Below are 15,722 nucleotides of genomic sequence, written 5' to 3'. Positions count from 1 at the left end.
AATAGAGGGACCAGGTGTGTGATGTTGCTGCTTTGACTGTCCTCCGGGGTGGGGCGGGTACAGAAAACAAGGAGGATGAGCGATTGCAAGCCCACCCCCTTATAAGCACTCCCCAGGTCCGCGGCCTGATGTGTCGGACCCAGGGAATGCCTAGGAGGTAGGGTGTATGTGGACCCAGGGGGATGGCCAGAGGGCAGCCCGCTATGTGGGTTGCCCCTCTAGTGCCCCTGCGAGGGCCGGGCCAGCCTCTCACGATGAGTCTGGTCCCTCTTATTCCATCTCATGCCGGCTTCAGAGCCTTTCTTTGGCTTTGTTATTCTGAATGCAGAGCTGGACTCTGCTCCTTTCTCGTTTAACATTTGCTGCAAAGCCTGATCTATTTGATTCTCTCATATGTTACTAGGAAGGCAGAGCATGGGTCCTCTGCCTTGTCACATTATTCAAAGAGCCCCTCTGGCCTTTCTTTGCTCTCCCTTGTCTCACTGCTTGCTTGCTTAATACATACCTCCTTGCTTGAACACTCAACATATTCTCCCTAACACAGCAATGGCAGCTGCATTCTGTCTTAACTTCTATTTGTTCCGTGCCTTGAATTGGCCTCTTATTTCTGCTTTTCTGTCTGCAGGGGAAAGGCATTTGCCAATCACTGCCATGATGCTTCTACCTGGCCATAAGAGGGCAAAAACCAGCCAATATTGGAAGAACATGGCATATTATGCCAGAGGCTGGCAACTGCCTTCCTAATGCCTACACAAGAGACACAACTCTTGCCTTTGTTTCTAACAGTAATTCAGTGGACGAAGAAACGCGAGAACACACATATTGCTTATAAATGAAGGGGATGATGTCAAACTTGGTCAATACATTTTGATCACGCCAGGAGCTAATTTCCAGCTGCATTTAAGCTATTACCTTTTAGTCTTCTGGCTTTAAATAATGTTAGTATCACCTGGAAAGCATAGGGTTGCTCAACAGGGTTCATGGAGCACAAGGGGTACCCTACTCGTGGGCATGGATGATTGGAGGGCGTTCCTGCCCTGGTTTGGATCCTGGCCCCTACAACCATGATGGGGGAGGAGCCTATTACTTTTGGTTGTACGTACCCTTTGAAGGTGGGCAGACATTGTCTCCTGCTTTAGCCCACTAACAGGTCTGCTTTGCAACTTTATCACACATACCTGTCAGGTGGCATGTAACTCAATGCTACTAATGTTATCATCCTCAGAAGTCTGGAATGCTTTGCCACATCAACTAGAGTGCAGACTTGCCACCTGAGACTTACCCATGTCTTAGTCGGCATCTGTCGCCCTGTGGGGAAGACACACACACAGAAAGAGCAGGGCACAGTGCCCTTGTGGGTTTTTCGCACTTCTTCCTCGGGGTGGGCACAATTGACTCCACAGAGAATGTGGCACATGCTGGGCAACATTCTCGCACTTTGACAATGTCACCCAAAGAGCAAAATTGGCCATTTGAAATACCTCTGTCTACTTATTATTGGGCAATCCACACTGATGGGTTTAAACACCTGCTTAACGCGAGATGGCAATTAGGGGCATTTGCCAACGCACTCAAGAAGCACAGGACACCCTCTTACCAGCAACATGCCATGCTCACTCATTCTGATCATGAATTGGCATTTATCCGGGGTCATGTTAAATTTATTTATTCATTACATGTGTAGCATCACGCAAAACCCCCAAGCATCAAGGCGCAAAGTAAACTGCATGGAGTGGACCACTTCCATTGGCTCACGTTTTTACTTTTCCGCCAGAAAATTGCAGATTTTAGCGTAAAAAGCAAGTGAAACCACATTGCTTTTCCACTTTGGAAGAGTGTAAATACCTTGCGCAATTAGCGATTGCTGGCAGAATTGACAATGGCTTCCTCTGGACTCTGCCCGCTTTTACCAGGTTTCATTTCCAAGCAGATCCCAGAGGAATCCCTTTCCTTATTCCCAACATGAGAATCCATGCTGGCAGTAAGGCTGCATTTGTCTGGTGGAGCGGGAAATACAGGGGGTCCTGGTGTGTCCACTCGGCTCCCTAACTCCACCCAGAAAATGCACGAAAATCTGACCAATTAGAAAAAGCGACAGTAATAGTGTTTTCCACCTCTTTTTCTGAACCAATTGACCTGGAAAATGCTGTGCTGCATCGGAAGTTGAATGCATTCACTCTGACTATTATCCCACCGGAAGACTAAGCCAGGTGCTAAACACAGGTGTTACATATTCCTGTGCACAATCTAAAGAAGGCAAACCCTGCAGGACAATCAATGGGTTCAAATCAGCCATTTTTGCTGGGCATGTTTTAGTGAAAGTGGAAACCACTGGAAGACATTTGATGGTGTGTAAGCGCTCAAATCCATTTTCATCAAGGTTCCACCTAAGGCAAGATATTTGGTCTTGTGGGATGTTAATTTGATGGTAAGGTTGTTTCAGTCATGGCCAGACAAAAATGGGTTAACTTTATAAGAGCTCTTTTCCAAGCTTGCTATATTTTTTGTCCCACATTTCTATTAAAAGGGTTTCAGATATCAACGCATTAGATGCAGATAGTAAGATGTATTACCCTCAAGGTGTAACATTCTTGGTTTCTAGGAGAACAAAATGTATGAGTTCCTCAGTTTCCTATCCTTCTTTTCAGGAGGATCACAAACTGTGTGTAGTTCAATGTTTAAAATGTTTTGAACAGAATACTGTGGGGCTTAGAACTCTAGGTTCCTCTCAGTTGCTCATTTCCTACAGAAAACCCAATAAGCCAGTGTCCCCGGCCACACTAGCCAGGTGGATAAAGTGGGTCGTGAAGGAGGCGGGTATTGATGTCTTTTTGTTTGGGCTCATTCAGTAAGGAGCACCATGGCCTCTAAAGAATTTTATCTGGGGGTAAGTTTTGAACACATTTTGAAAGAAGCTGATTGGTTCAAAGAGTCCATGTTCAAAACCTTTTGCCATAAGCGTATTCAGCATTATGCTATAGATGTTGTGCAAGGGCATTAGACTTGTATAATATGAAGCCTTGGAAAATAATCAATAAACCCCCCTCACTAGCGTGAGAGGGGGTTTAGATTCTGTTAAAGACGCAGATGAAAGAATTATAAATCCCACCCACCCTTTGTTTTCTGTTTCATGCATCTTCGGGGTAAGGAGCATTCCAACCAGGAGAGTTCCAGGAGTTTCCAGCATTACAGTCATGCAAGCAAACCTCAGTTTTCGGTTTCTGGTTCGGTTTCCGTTTGCCTGGGTCTGTCCTTCAGGATGACTTTTGTCGTGGGGCAGCTGCAGAAGAGGATGCCATTGTAAAGGAAAGGATTTAAATGGTGGGGTGTGCCTGCCTATTGGTTGTTGCCATGGCATGAACTGTCCACCATCTTGGATTGGGGTCTTTGCCATGGAGTTTTGTTAATGTACAAAAGTTTTCTTTTAAATCAAAACTTGTTTTCTGTTCAAGTTTGTTTCTTCGCTGCTTTGGTGTTAGTATTAGAGATTTGTTGCGTAATGCTCACCTCTGTGTCTTTAATAGAATCTAAACCCGCTCTCACGCTACTGAGGAGGATTAATCATTCTATGTTCCTTATTCGAAGGAAGTTTAGTGAAGAAAATGAAAAGAACAAAATGTTAGTGGATTCAAATGTGCCCCCTGGCATCGTTCTTTATGTCCAGTTTAAGAGTGAAAAGAAATGAGTCGTCTCTCCGCGCTTCGAGATCTGGCAATAAATGCACACGGAACGCAGTCTAAATTACTCTCAATTACTCTTCTTCCGACACACGGCGCCCTGCAAATTAAAATGCAGGTGATTGATGCTGCAGTGCAGGAAAGTTTGACCAGAGGATCTCAGCTGAACAGTATCTGACCCGCACAGAAAAACACGACTCCAGCAGTCCAGCTCCATATTAATAATCCATTTCAGTTTACAATGCAAAGGGTAGCGCCAAAATGCATCTTCAAAGAGGGCATTTGGCTACATCTTTTGGAGACCTTTTGGAATGTGTAATATCTGTATTCTAAAGTAATGCATAATATTCGTCATGTAGCTTCTATTTCCACTAATTGGTTGAACCTACGGAGCACAACGATGGAGAGGCCTGTTCTGGTACTATTAATATAGTTTACATTTTTACATTTCTTTATAAAAAAAAAAAGAAATAGCCTGAAGAGATCTTTGTCATACTTGAGAAAATGTAACTGTTTCAGACAAACGTCACCAAATGTATAAAATGCAGGTACATTCTCTAACGAGGGAACAATTGGGTGATTAAATTAGAAAGTGAAACATACAGGGTCATTATGACCTTGGCGGTAGCCGTGGTGGTAAATACCGGCCGGAGTCAGGAATTTTACGCCCCCCGGGAATGGGCAATTACCGGGCCATTACAGCCCCGGCGGACCCGGTAATTGCCCATTCCTGGGCACCGGAAAATATTACTCCCCATTCCCATTTGAGTGCATTGGACTCGATGGGAATGGGGAGGACGGATGCACCGGCACTGTGTCTAAAGGTCTGCAAGCGGGTGCCGCTCCGCCCGCCAGGTCAGACCTGGTGGGCTGAAAGACACCCGCTCGCAGAACTCATAGTTTGCCGGTCCGGAAACAACGGTACTGGCAAGCTTACCAGTAACGTTGTTTCCAGACCGTCAAACTTATGGTTTAATGTTTGCTACATCTGATGGTTTTTCTGTGAGTGACATACAGTAATCATAATGCCTTCACACCTTCTCCATCCTGCTGGGGAACTCAATTGTGACAGCTACAGTACAATACAATTAGCTCAATTTCACAAACGTTTCCTGAAGTGGGTCAACTTCAGAGTCTAGCAGGTAAAGTCAAACATGTGCTTAATGCTTTCGTACAGTAACAAGCATTGACAAAGCCAATAGATCTACCTGTTTTATGGTGAAACCATTTTAGTTCATGCACAAAAACATTTGCTTACATGCACCACAGACTCACTCAAACCTCCTGTGCCCCCACAGACACTGCATGTATTACAATTATAATTGTTTTTTTATAACAAGCTTAATACCGAAGAGGTTTCTAAGCGTGGACCCAGGACTCAACCCTGTGTTGCTCTGCGTCGTCTTGCTTCTGAGACGAGCACGTTGAGCTATGCTACCCGTGACAATTGCACTCAAACATGTACACACACATGCATATAGATCAAACATGAAAACACGTTTAACTTCTTATGTTCCTCTCTGCACAGCAGTCCTGAGCAAGAGATGGCTGAGCAATAACACATTCTGGCAAGGACAGCCAGCCCAGGAAGGGTTAGAACAAGTGGCGTGTGCTGGACTCCGACTCAATCACCACCATACGCAGTTGGCTGCATGCTCCGATGCATGCGTTATTTATTTATTTTACAATTTAAATCTAAAGAGGCTTCACAAGTTCTAGGTGAGCAGGAGGGGTTGACGAGATGATGGGGTTGTGTGCAATGGGGACTGAGGAAATGCCCGGATGGGTTGACTGCCCATTGCCCCTCCCGCTTGGCTACACCAATGCGTCCAAGGGACATGCAGAAAGGTGTTTTGTTTTCCCTGTGCAGAATTTGAGTTGGGTCTCAGAGAAAAGATGACCTTGCACATTCTCAATGCACAGATATCCAAAGAGAATTATATAAATAGAAGATTGTAAGTCACCTAAAGAAAAAGGCGTTTTATAGGTTGAGAAACGCACAATAGGTGAAGCCGTTGATGAATTCCTGACCACCATGATAATAGTTCCGGTCCTGTATATCATTATCTCTGAGGGTCCAGTTTCAGTGTGCTTGACAGCGGGTGCTATTACTGCCGTCATTGTTACCCACATTGTTTTACTCATTTTGCAACCTAGGACGGGTGACGTCACGACGGCTCCAGGAGGAGTGTCCAACCTTTGTTCATGCAACAATTCTTGGTCATGGGAGCCGCTCATGCCATGTACCGATCTATCTGCTCCTCAGTAACAGTAGCTCACTGGATGTGGCTTGAGATACATAATCCGCTCAACAAAACCTGCAGGTGCTCAGGTGCTTTGAAGTATGCATACAGGTTTCCATTCTTCACGCTTGCCTAGTCTTTCATTGTAGACTATTCAATGGTTATAGAACATTCACATGGTATGGGGGTGAGATCAATTTCAATCCATAAGCTTTATATGTTGTTAATTTTAACAGGTATATCAGTTGTGGCCATCTTCACCGGTCATACCATATCTTTAATATGCTTTTGGTATTGTGGAAAATGTCCTTAAAACCCCACAGAAAATGACCTACAGCGCAGTACTGTACAGCCCCATTATCTACATGCTAACCATAGAAAAAACCCACTTATGTTTCAGCGCACAATGCCCAACACAGACCTCAATGGGCAGGAAATATTACTCCCTTTGTGACTTAATCCTGTGACTTGCGATGTACAAAGATTACAGCTCCTACACGGTGATCTCATCATCCTCTCACAGAAGGGAATCGATGACCTCACAGACATCTTAACAGCACAGTAAAGCAAAGTGAAAGTGGATCTCCATGTTCAAAATCAGTCAATACCCCTCATCCCGCACTCCCATTGTCTATACAACACTCTGTAGCACATGCATATAATTATTCTCAATTATTCTTTTCTGAGACCGTGTTTTTCACCTCGTCTGCTAATTGCAGTCCTTGCGAGGTAAAGTCGGATTGTAAATTGTCTTTCTCAACTTCTTTAAAGTTATACCCAACACCAAAAATCTCCTTCACCTTGACGCTGATTTCTGGCCTCATCATTTTAGCTATTGAAGTGTACCAGAACACCAGAGAGTACAGCAGGGCTAAGTAACTCACAATCTGCAATTTGCAAAGAAATTAATTGGTCCTCAAAAGGGGTGGACTGGGAAGCAAAAGAGGCCCTGGAAATAATTTTCAAAGTGGCCCCATTCTACCCATTTTCAGCAGGCCCAGTCCTTTTCCTATGGGAAAATTTGAAAATACCGCACAAAAGAGGCCCAGGGTGCAGAGGCCCACCGGGAAATCTCCAGAGTTCCCTATGGGCCAGTCCACCCATGGTCCTCAAAAGGATACTTTAAAGGCCTAGTTGGTTGGGAGGGTGGGATCACAAGTTGATCTAAAGTCTTGAGTCTAATAGTTTAATTGAGTACATGGATGAATACATACATGAAGGCTTGGTGCCTCCGTAATCATGGATACTTGGCTTTTGTATGCCAGGGAGGCAGAAATCGGGCATCTGAAAGCTGTGTTTTGAAACCTTTCATTTCAATGTGCCTTTTAAAATAACATCAGTTATTTTAGGAAAACAACGAGGCCAACTTTATCACCGCCTTGGCCTAACTTAACAGTTATATGTGAACAAGATTTGTTTTTCCTTTTTTTGTTAAATGTAACTTTCAGATCGAAGTGTGTACTGCTTCCAAACCGCTGTGTGTTCCCTGCTTCTATGACTTTTTATGGTCTTTTAGATAAGACAGCAGTTTTCAGACCCACAGTCCAGGAATAATGTTCCTTCAGACAATGAAGTTTACAATGCTATTTTTTTCTTCATTTTGTGAACAAACTGCACTGTGACTTTCTTTTTACAAATCATTTCGCACTGCCCCTCTGACGAAGAAGTTTGTGCGACTTTGTAAGCTAATGCTTTGTTCCATCTCTACCTATTATTTTCAGTTACTCCAATAAAAGGTATTAAAACCACCATCTTGTGTAAGAACAAATATTCAAAGACAACAAGAAGTACCTTGTCATGGGTGTGTTGTACTCCAACATATGACATTGCAATGGATATGCTGTTTAGTGATTTAAGGTATTTCTGCTATAGCAGTAGGGTTTCAGAATGTGATTTGTGCGAGGAGAATGCTAGGACTAATATTAGGCACTTGTGGTTTGGTGGTTTTACTTGATCTGAGAACCTCTGTGACAGGGGTGTTGCTAGGTCTGGAAAAGACCCAGGGCTACGCTAATGTCGAAACTGTTGGGACTGGGGGCTAGTTAGCCTTTTGGTTGTAGCTCCTGAGATTCTATCCGGGGCTACAGCGAAAAGACCAGGGGCTATAGCCCCCTTAGCCCCCCCCCCCCAGCAACGCCTCTGCTCTGTGAGATGTCGAGTGCAATAGGCACAATGTGATGCCTGCATAATGAGTGGGAAAAGGGCATTGCTGTTTTTCTGACAACAGGGAATGTTACGTACAAATAACATGGAAAAAATGGGGTTTGGAACTCCATCAACATGGAGTGTTGCATGTTCTGGTTGTGAATCTAAACAAACTTGAAAGATATGATTATGAAAAAAAGTCATAATACAGGGGTTCCAGCAACAAGAGTTGTTGAATGTGATGCTTGTGCTTGCTTTAACGGTGTACACAGCTGTGTGTGTTTATATTTCAGCAACAGGTGTAATGTTGCATACCATAGCATAGTGGTGGCTTTGGTGTTACAGGGTGCACAGCTGTGTTTATATTGATGCATGCCTCACAGAGCTGTGAAATAAGTGGTATGATTGTCAGGTCGTCTCCTGCAAGGGCTTCCAGCCCGCCCACATCGTTGTGTGGCCAGACCGCAGTTGCGGTCTTATCTTCCCCTGGAAGGGAAGTGACGTTGGGATAGGGTGGGGGCGAGGGGAAGTTCAGCAGTCACTGCCTGCATTAATAAAGAGAAGGTTAGCTGTAGCCCGGCTCCTGCGTGACCCGTTATTTACTCGGTTCAGGGGCCCGAGCAAAACCCTACAACTGGCGACGAAGGGGTACACGGTACCTGCCCGTGCCGACAGGAGGCCCGCAGTCGAGCGGTGTCAGCGCGTTAGCGCACCTCTGCTCCTGCAGCCCGGGGAATACGCAGAGGACCGCGGTCGAGCGGCGCAGGCGCGTCAGCGCTCCTCTCTACCGGCAACTACCCCGCAGGAGCCCGCGCACCCGCGGAGGCCGCCTACACACGGGCGCACCCGCGAACAGTGCAGAAGGCCCGAGGCGAATGCAGGCTGCGCGCGGATGCGCAATCAGCCTGCGCAGAGCGCCCAGCTGGCCCACACGGGTCACCGGCAGTGACCCTGCCTTCTCTTTCTCCTCCATCCACCCTGCAGGCCCAAGGGGGCCACGCAATACAGGAGGCTCGTACAGGGGAGAACCAGGAGGCGCGTGTCACAGCGCATTAACCCCCACGGCCACCAGGCAGCCCGCGCCACACGTCAAGAGGGCATGTGCGGAGTGATCCTTCACAGAGGCACATTAGGTCACAACCAGAGCGCACCTGTCACTGTGGACATGTCGGCCCCAACGAGCCCAGCAGCGTCCTCGTCCTCGTCCGGTGGATCGGGAGCCGCAGCAGTTGACCAGCAACAAGCACAAGGCTCAGGTACCGCTTCTCAAAACCTGCCCATACCCAGCCCTTTCGATGTCAGGGACACCTCCAATCTGGGACCCAGATGGGTCATATGGCTCAGAGACTTCAAATTTTACACGGGGGCAATCAGCCACACTAACGACGCTATGTTAAAAAACACACTGTTCATGACTGTAGGCTCCGCCATCAGGGACATAGCAGGTGAACTGATGAACGTAGACATCGTCACATATGGAGAACTTCATGGAAAGCTCTCGGAATACTTCACACCTCACACAAACATTGACTACGAGCGCCATGCGTACCCATACCACGAGGCAGGAAAAAGGGGAGTCGCTAGACAACTTTGTGATGCGCCTACGCATCAAGCTCAAATACTGTGAATTTCATAAATACTCCAACGAGGAAGCACTACGATCCCAGGTCATCGCAGGCTGCATATCTGAACAGTTCAGAAAACAACTCCTCCAAAAACAAAGGTCCCTCGAGGAAATCCTTGCTCTGGCCAGAATGGAAGCGCCAGTTGAGTCACAGCTGGACAGCCTCGGCAAGGTCACTATCCAACATCAGACGCCCGGCACGGACACAATCAACAAACTATATGCCGCCCCCTCACAAGGTGGGAAATACTCGGACGCCACATGCTACCGATGCGGATTCGAATATCCACACGTAGGCGAGTGTCCAGCACTGGGACAAAAGTGTGCCGCATGCGGCGGAATGGACCACTATAGAGCAGTGTGCAAGAATGCACCCGGCCCAGGGCCCAGTAGACCAAGGCAACATGAGAGAAGAAGGAGCTCGCGGCACAGCCCGCCCGCAGGGAGAGGAGAGGACGGCCAAACAGACACACGGAGAGAAGACAGGACCATGAAGAGTTCATACGCAAGGGATGACCGGAAAACTTCGGACGGTTCGAGATGATCCCAAAGGAGGAGATTCATCCGATACATCGAGATGCGCTCCCCATCAGGCAGCGAATCCCAGTCATCAGAGGACGACCAATGTAAAAAGGGGTACGTGTGGGCACTCAACAACGCCACAGCCACCCAACACAGTCCAATGCTCAAGCTACAAGTAAACAACACACCCTTAGAATTTCTTATTGATACGGGGGCGACAGTCAACATAATTAGTGAAAAAGCGTATGATACACTCATCAACCCACCAAAGATCCGGAAGGCAACAGTGGACATTTATCCATGCGGAGCCACGACCCCACTACCCTGCAAAGGAACCATCTCGGCGTGGTGCGTACACAAATCACACGCGGCAAAAATTCTCCTACACATCCTGAAGACAGAAGCTAACAGCGGATGCATCCTCAGCTTTAAGACCGCTGTCGAGATGGGCCTGGTGCACATCCTGTACCAACTAATGGCCCACAAATATTTCACCAGACCGGACGCCATAGAACAATACATCCCAAACTTGTTCAAGGGTCTGGTAAAACTGAAACACAGAAAGGTACAGCTGCATATAAACACGGACATACCCCCCGTCGCCCAACACTATTGCGGGATACCCGTGAACATACAGCGCCAAGTCGAGGAAGAACTAGACAAACTTATCAAACTCAACGTCATCAAGCCCGTCTCAGGACCCACTCCATGGGTAACCCCATCGTCCCCGTCCCCAAAAAGTCACCAGACGGATCAATCCGCCTGTGCGTAGACATGAGGAGAGCCAACGCAGCAATAGAAAGGGAGAGGCATCAGGCACCCAGGATCACTGACATGATCCACCTTCTACATGGGGCGCAGATGTTCTCCAAACTGGACCTCACGAAAGGATGTCATCAGATTGAGATCGCCCCCGAGTCCAGGTACATCACGACTTTCGTCACGCACCTGGGTTTGTTTCAATATAAAAGACTCAGTTTCGGGATATCCTCGGCTGCTGAGATTTTCCAGGAGGAAATACACCGCATAATCAGGCATGTGCCAAACTGTCTGAACTACTCAGATGATGTCCTGATATTCGGCAAGACTAAGGAGGAGCATGACACAGCTCTTCACAGAGTGTGCGAAGCGCTACAAACAGCTGGACTAACTCTGAACAAGTCTAAATGTGAATTCGGAAAAGGCTCACAACGATTTTTCGGCCACATCTTCTCCAGCAAAGGAATGTGCCCGGACCCAGAGAAGGTAGCAGCGCTCAACTCAGCCACACCCCCTACAAACACGACAGAGCTCCGGTCTTTCCTGGGTCTGGCCAGCTACTGTTCCAGATATCTAAAAGACTACGTGACGATCAGCAACCCTCTGCGCCTATTAACGCGAAACGATCAACCCTACACGTGGTCCATGGACTGCCAGAGAGCATTTGAAGCAATCGAGACGCCATTACAAACGCAGAGGACATGGCCTACTTCAACGCCAAGAGACACACCGAAGTAATCGTGGACGCCAGCCCTGTTGGCTTGTGCGCCATATTGACGCAAGTGGATCCGCAAGAACCCACGAACGTATACGTCGTGGCATATGCCAGTAGGAGCCTGACCCCCACAGAACAAGCCTATTCCCAGGCTGAAAAGGAAAGCTTGGCGGTGGTGTGGGCTTGCGAATACTTTCATTTGTTCCTGTATGGCAAGGAGTTCACCATTATAACGGATCACCAGGCTTTACTCACAATTTATGGGGACCCCAAATCAAGAATGGCACCGAGAATAGCCCGCTGGGGTTTACGTCTGCAGGATTACAAGTTTGTCATCAAGCACCGCCCCGGAAAGGAAGACAACCCAGCTGACTATAGGTCGTGCCACCTGACCGGCCCGGCCAACCCACAACCATCCATCGCCGACGAATACCTCAACTACGTTGTTCATCACTTGCAGCCGTTACCCGTGGGTTGGGCGGACATAATCACCCATTCGGAGCAGGACCCTGCACTGCGAATCGTACGTCACTGCATACAGGAAGACAGAAGAGCGCACATGCGTCAACAAGTGAGACAGGAACCGGAAGAGATCCAAGAGGACATCAAACACATAAATCAGGTCCGAGATGAACTCTCCATAGTCGATGATTATGTCATATTAAAGGGATGCAAGGTCTTCCTCCCCAAATCGCTATGCAGCAGAACGATTCAAGTAGCGCATGAAAGCCACCGAGGAGTGGTCGCCACCAAGCGATTACTAAGGCAGAAGGTTTGGATCCCCAGGCTAGACGCAATGGTTGAAGAAATGGTAGGCCAATGCGCGACGTGCGCACAAGTAGCACCTCCCCCACACCCAAACCCTCTCCACTTGTCACCGTTACCAGGACACGTGTGGAAGGACATGGCGGTGGACTTCTTTGGACCCCTGAGAGATGGCACGTATGTGCTAGTGCTAATAGATGAACACTCTAGATTTCCAGAGGCACAAATCGTCGGCAGCACGGCAGCCTCCAGCGTCATGCCAGCACTGGACCACATGCTGTCCACCTACGGAATACCCAAGGTCATCAAGTCTGATAACGGAATGCCATTCATGAGTAAGGACTTCGAGAACTTTTCAAGATACATGGGGTTCCAGCACAGGAGAATAACACCAAGATGGCCACAGGCCAACGGCTTGGTCGAGAGATTCATGGACAACATCAAAAGGACACTACAAATAGCGGCCATACTCAACAAACCTTTCGAGCAAGCACTCTATCAGTTCCTCAGGGACTATCGACATACGCCCCACAGTACAACGGGCATATGCCCTGCTGACCTAATGTTCCGCAGACCGATCCAGACACGACAGCCGGAAGACACGCACTCTGCAGAAGCAACACCACTCGAACAGGAGGCCAGAGAGAAGGACGAGGCTGCGAAAGCCAAAATGAAAGAGACAGCGGACCACAAGAGGAAAGCGCAGGAGTCACACATTTAACCCAGAGACCAAGTGTGGTTGCGGCAACCCAAACAGAGAAAAGAGGATGCCATGTTCGCGCAAGACCCGCTGACTGTCACGCAAAGGAAAGGAACAACGATCACGGCACAGAGGACTGACCAATCCTCAGTCACACGTAATGTGTCGCACTTCAAGCCCTGGAAGAACCACACAGAACAAGGGCCAGTCAGATTGGGATACAGCGACGAGGACCTCAGCCAAGACGGCCCCTACCTGGGAGAGTGGGAGGCATCGGAAAGTGACGACAATCAGGAGTCACAAGGACAGACAGAGAGAACACCGCGCAATCACAGTTGACCCCAGAGAAGTCGCATAAAACCCCACAGACTCATAAAAGAGATGGAGTAAGAGGCAGAGAGTATGTTAGTTGTTATAAAGGAGGGAGATGTCAGGTCGTCTCATGCAAGGGCTTGCAGCCCGCCCACATCGTTGTGTGGGCAGACCGCAGTTGCGGTCTTATCTTCCCCTGGAAGGGAAGTGACGTTGGGATAGGGTGGGGGCGAGGGGAAGTTCGGCAGTCACTGCCTGCATTAATAAAGAGAAGGTTAACTGTAGCCCGGCTCCTGCGTGACCCGTTTTTTACTCGGTTCAGGGGCCCGAACAAAACCCTACGATGATGATCCCAGTATTCTGGATGTTGAAAAGGGACATGATTATCTCAGCAGTCTGGGATGGTGAAAAAGCAACTTAGTTATCCCAGCATTCTCGGATTCTCAATGTAGCAATCACCCCTGTGCAGGGAGGCGTAACATGCCAGAAATAGTCAGCCAGCCCGAGCCTTGCGAGGAACTCACACAGGGATTAGGGCTGTTACCAGTAGGGTACAACAGGGAGAAATGCGTTTCACATGTGGGGTGCAAACAGTTTTGTTTCTTTCCAAAGGAGATTGACTCTGCATGTATTGCAAAATGCAAATCTCCCATGAAGGCAAAAACCAAGATGGCCACCACAATATGCCTCTTTTCTATTCTATTGGTGGCCAGAGAGGTAGGAGTGGTTGCGCTGGGAACCTCAGTAGGTAGCTGGGGAGGGGATGGTTTTGCTTGTCGTTGGATGTGGTGGATCCTTCTGGATGGCTCAGTGGTCTCATCGTGTCTGTAGTTGTTTGGGACATGTGTTCATATCAAGTTCTACTTGCTCCCGAGCAGTTATAGGTTCGAGATGTGCATGCATTGCGTCTACTCACCACCTATTCCCTTTCTGTAGGTGTATGACTCAGGGTACGTCTCGTGGTGTGTCTGTCAATTGAAATGTGGTTGCTGAGTTGAGATTGTCTCACAGCAGGTCAGGGGGAAGATGCTCATACTTCAGTGTGTCCCTTTTGAGTGTAGTGAGTGATAGTTTATAGAAGATGGTATGCATGCTGCATGTTGTGTCGTTGGAAAAGAAGGGAGGGGTGTGGTATCGGGTTTCCTCCTTTCCCCATCTGTGTGTGCATGGATGCAAGTGAGTGTGATGTCAGAGTGTGAGGTCCTGTGTGGAATGTGACGTATGGAATGTGGCATGCATGAGGATTCTACCCAGAGCTATTGGGGACAGTTACCTGGGTGGTGGGCACAAGTGGGTCCTACACATACTTTGCTCTTAATGAAAGATGTAAGCACTAAAACACTGAGCTTGTGACCTTACCCGTGGCTCCAGTACAGCTCCATCACTAGAACCACTTATTTACTTTTGGGGGAAAACATTATGTTAGCATTTCCCTTTTTTTACAAGCGCAGAACTTTAGTTAGCTCGATCGCTGAATGACAAATCAGCACTGGCGATTTCCTGATTGATCAGTATTCGTTTTTTGCACATACGATTAAAAAGGCTGATTTTAAATGCATCCTGAAGCAAATATTTGAACACTATTTACAGCCAACCTGCTTGGCCATTCACTCCAAAGCCGTTAGTACAACAACAACTACATGTCCACCATTCTCATTCCCGTTGTTTTACATTCCCTTTCTTTATTGCCAAATGCTCGATATGAGGATATGACTTGCATGTGCATTGGAAGAGAAAAGGAAAAAATAGCAGAGCATCTTTTCTCTGCACCTAATTTATTTGCACATTTAAAACTTTTGAAAGCAAAATGTTAACTGTGCCTGTTGGAGAGGCTTGTTCTTTATTTAAGAAACGCATCGTATGTATTTATTTATTTATTGGACATTTGTATGGTGGCTGTACATTAGTGTTTCCAGGCACCACCACGCAAACAAAGGGGGGAGAGGGGGGGGAACAACAGTAAAGGCCTTGTGATGTCCTTACCATGCAAGTGCAGAGACAAAAAGTGCAGGGGGGTTGGAGGTAGAGGGGCAGGGCTGGGAAGGGAGCAGGGGGTAGGGGGTGAAGTGCAGGTGTGGGGGACATGGTGGCTGAGCAAGGGCTGAGGGGAGCCATGAAGGTAGGTCCCAGGGAAGAAGGGGAAAGTGAAAAACAAGTGTGATGGAAGTGGTGGACCATATTCAGGTTAATCCAGGGAGGGTTCCCAAGGGCAAGTGCTGGTTAATGATGCTGGGGAAGACTGGTCAAGAAGGGCCTGGAC

Source organism: Ambystoma mexicanum, chromosome 11 (assembly GCF_040938575.1).
Source record: "Ambystoma mexicanum isolate Mex_15411 chromosome 11, UKY_AmexF1_1, whole genome shotgun sequence".
Classification (NCBI taxonomy): domain Eukaryota; kingdom Metazoa; phylum Chordata; class Amphibia; order Caudata; family Ambystomatidae; genus Ambystoma; species Ambystoma mexicanum.
Note: the sequence above shows the minus strand (reverse complement) of the source record.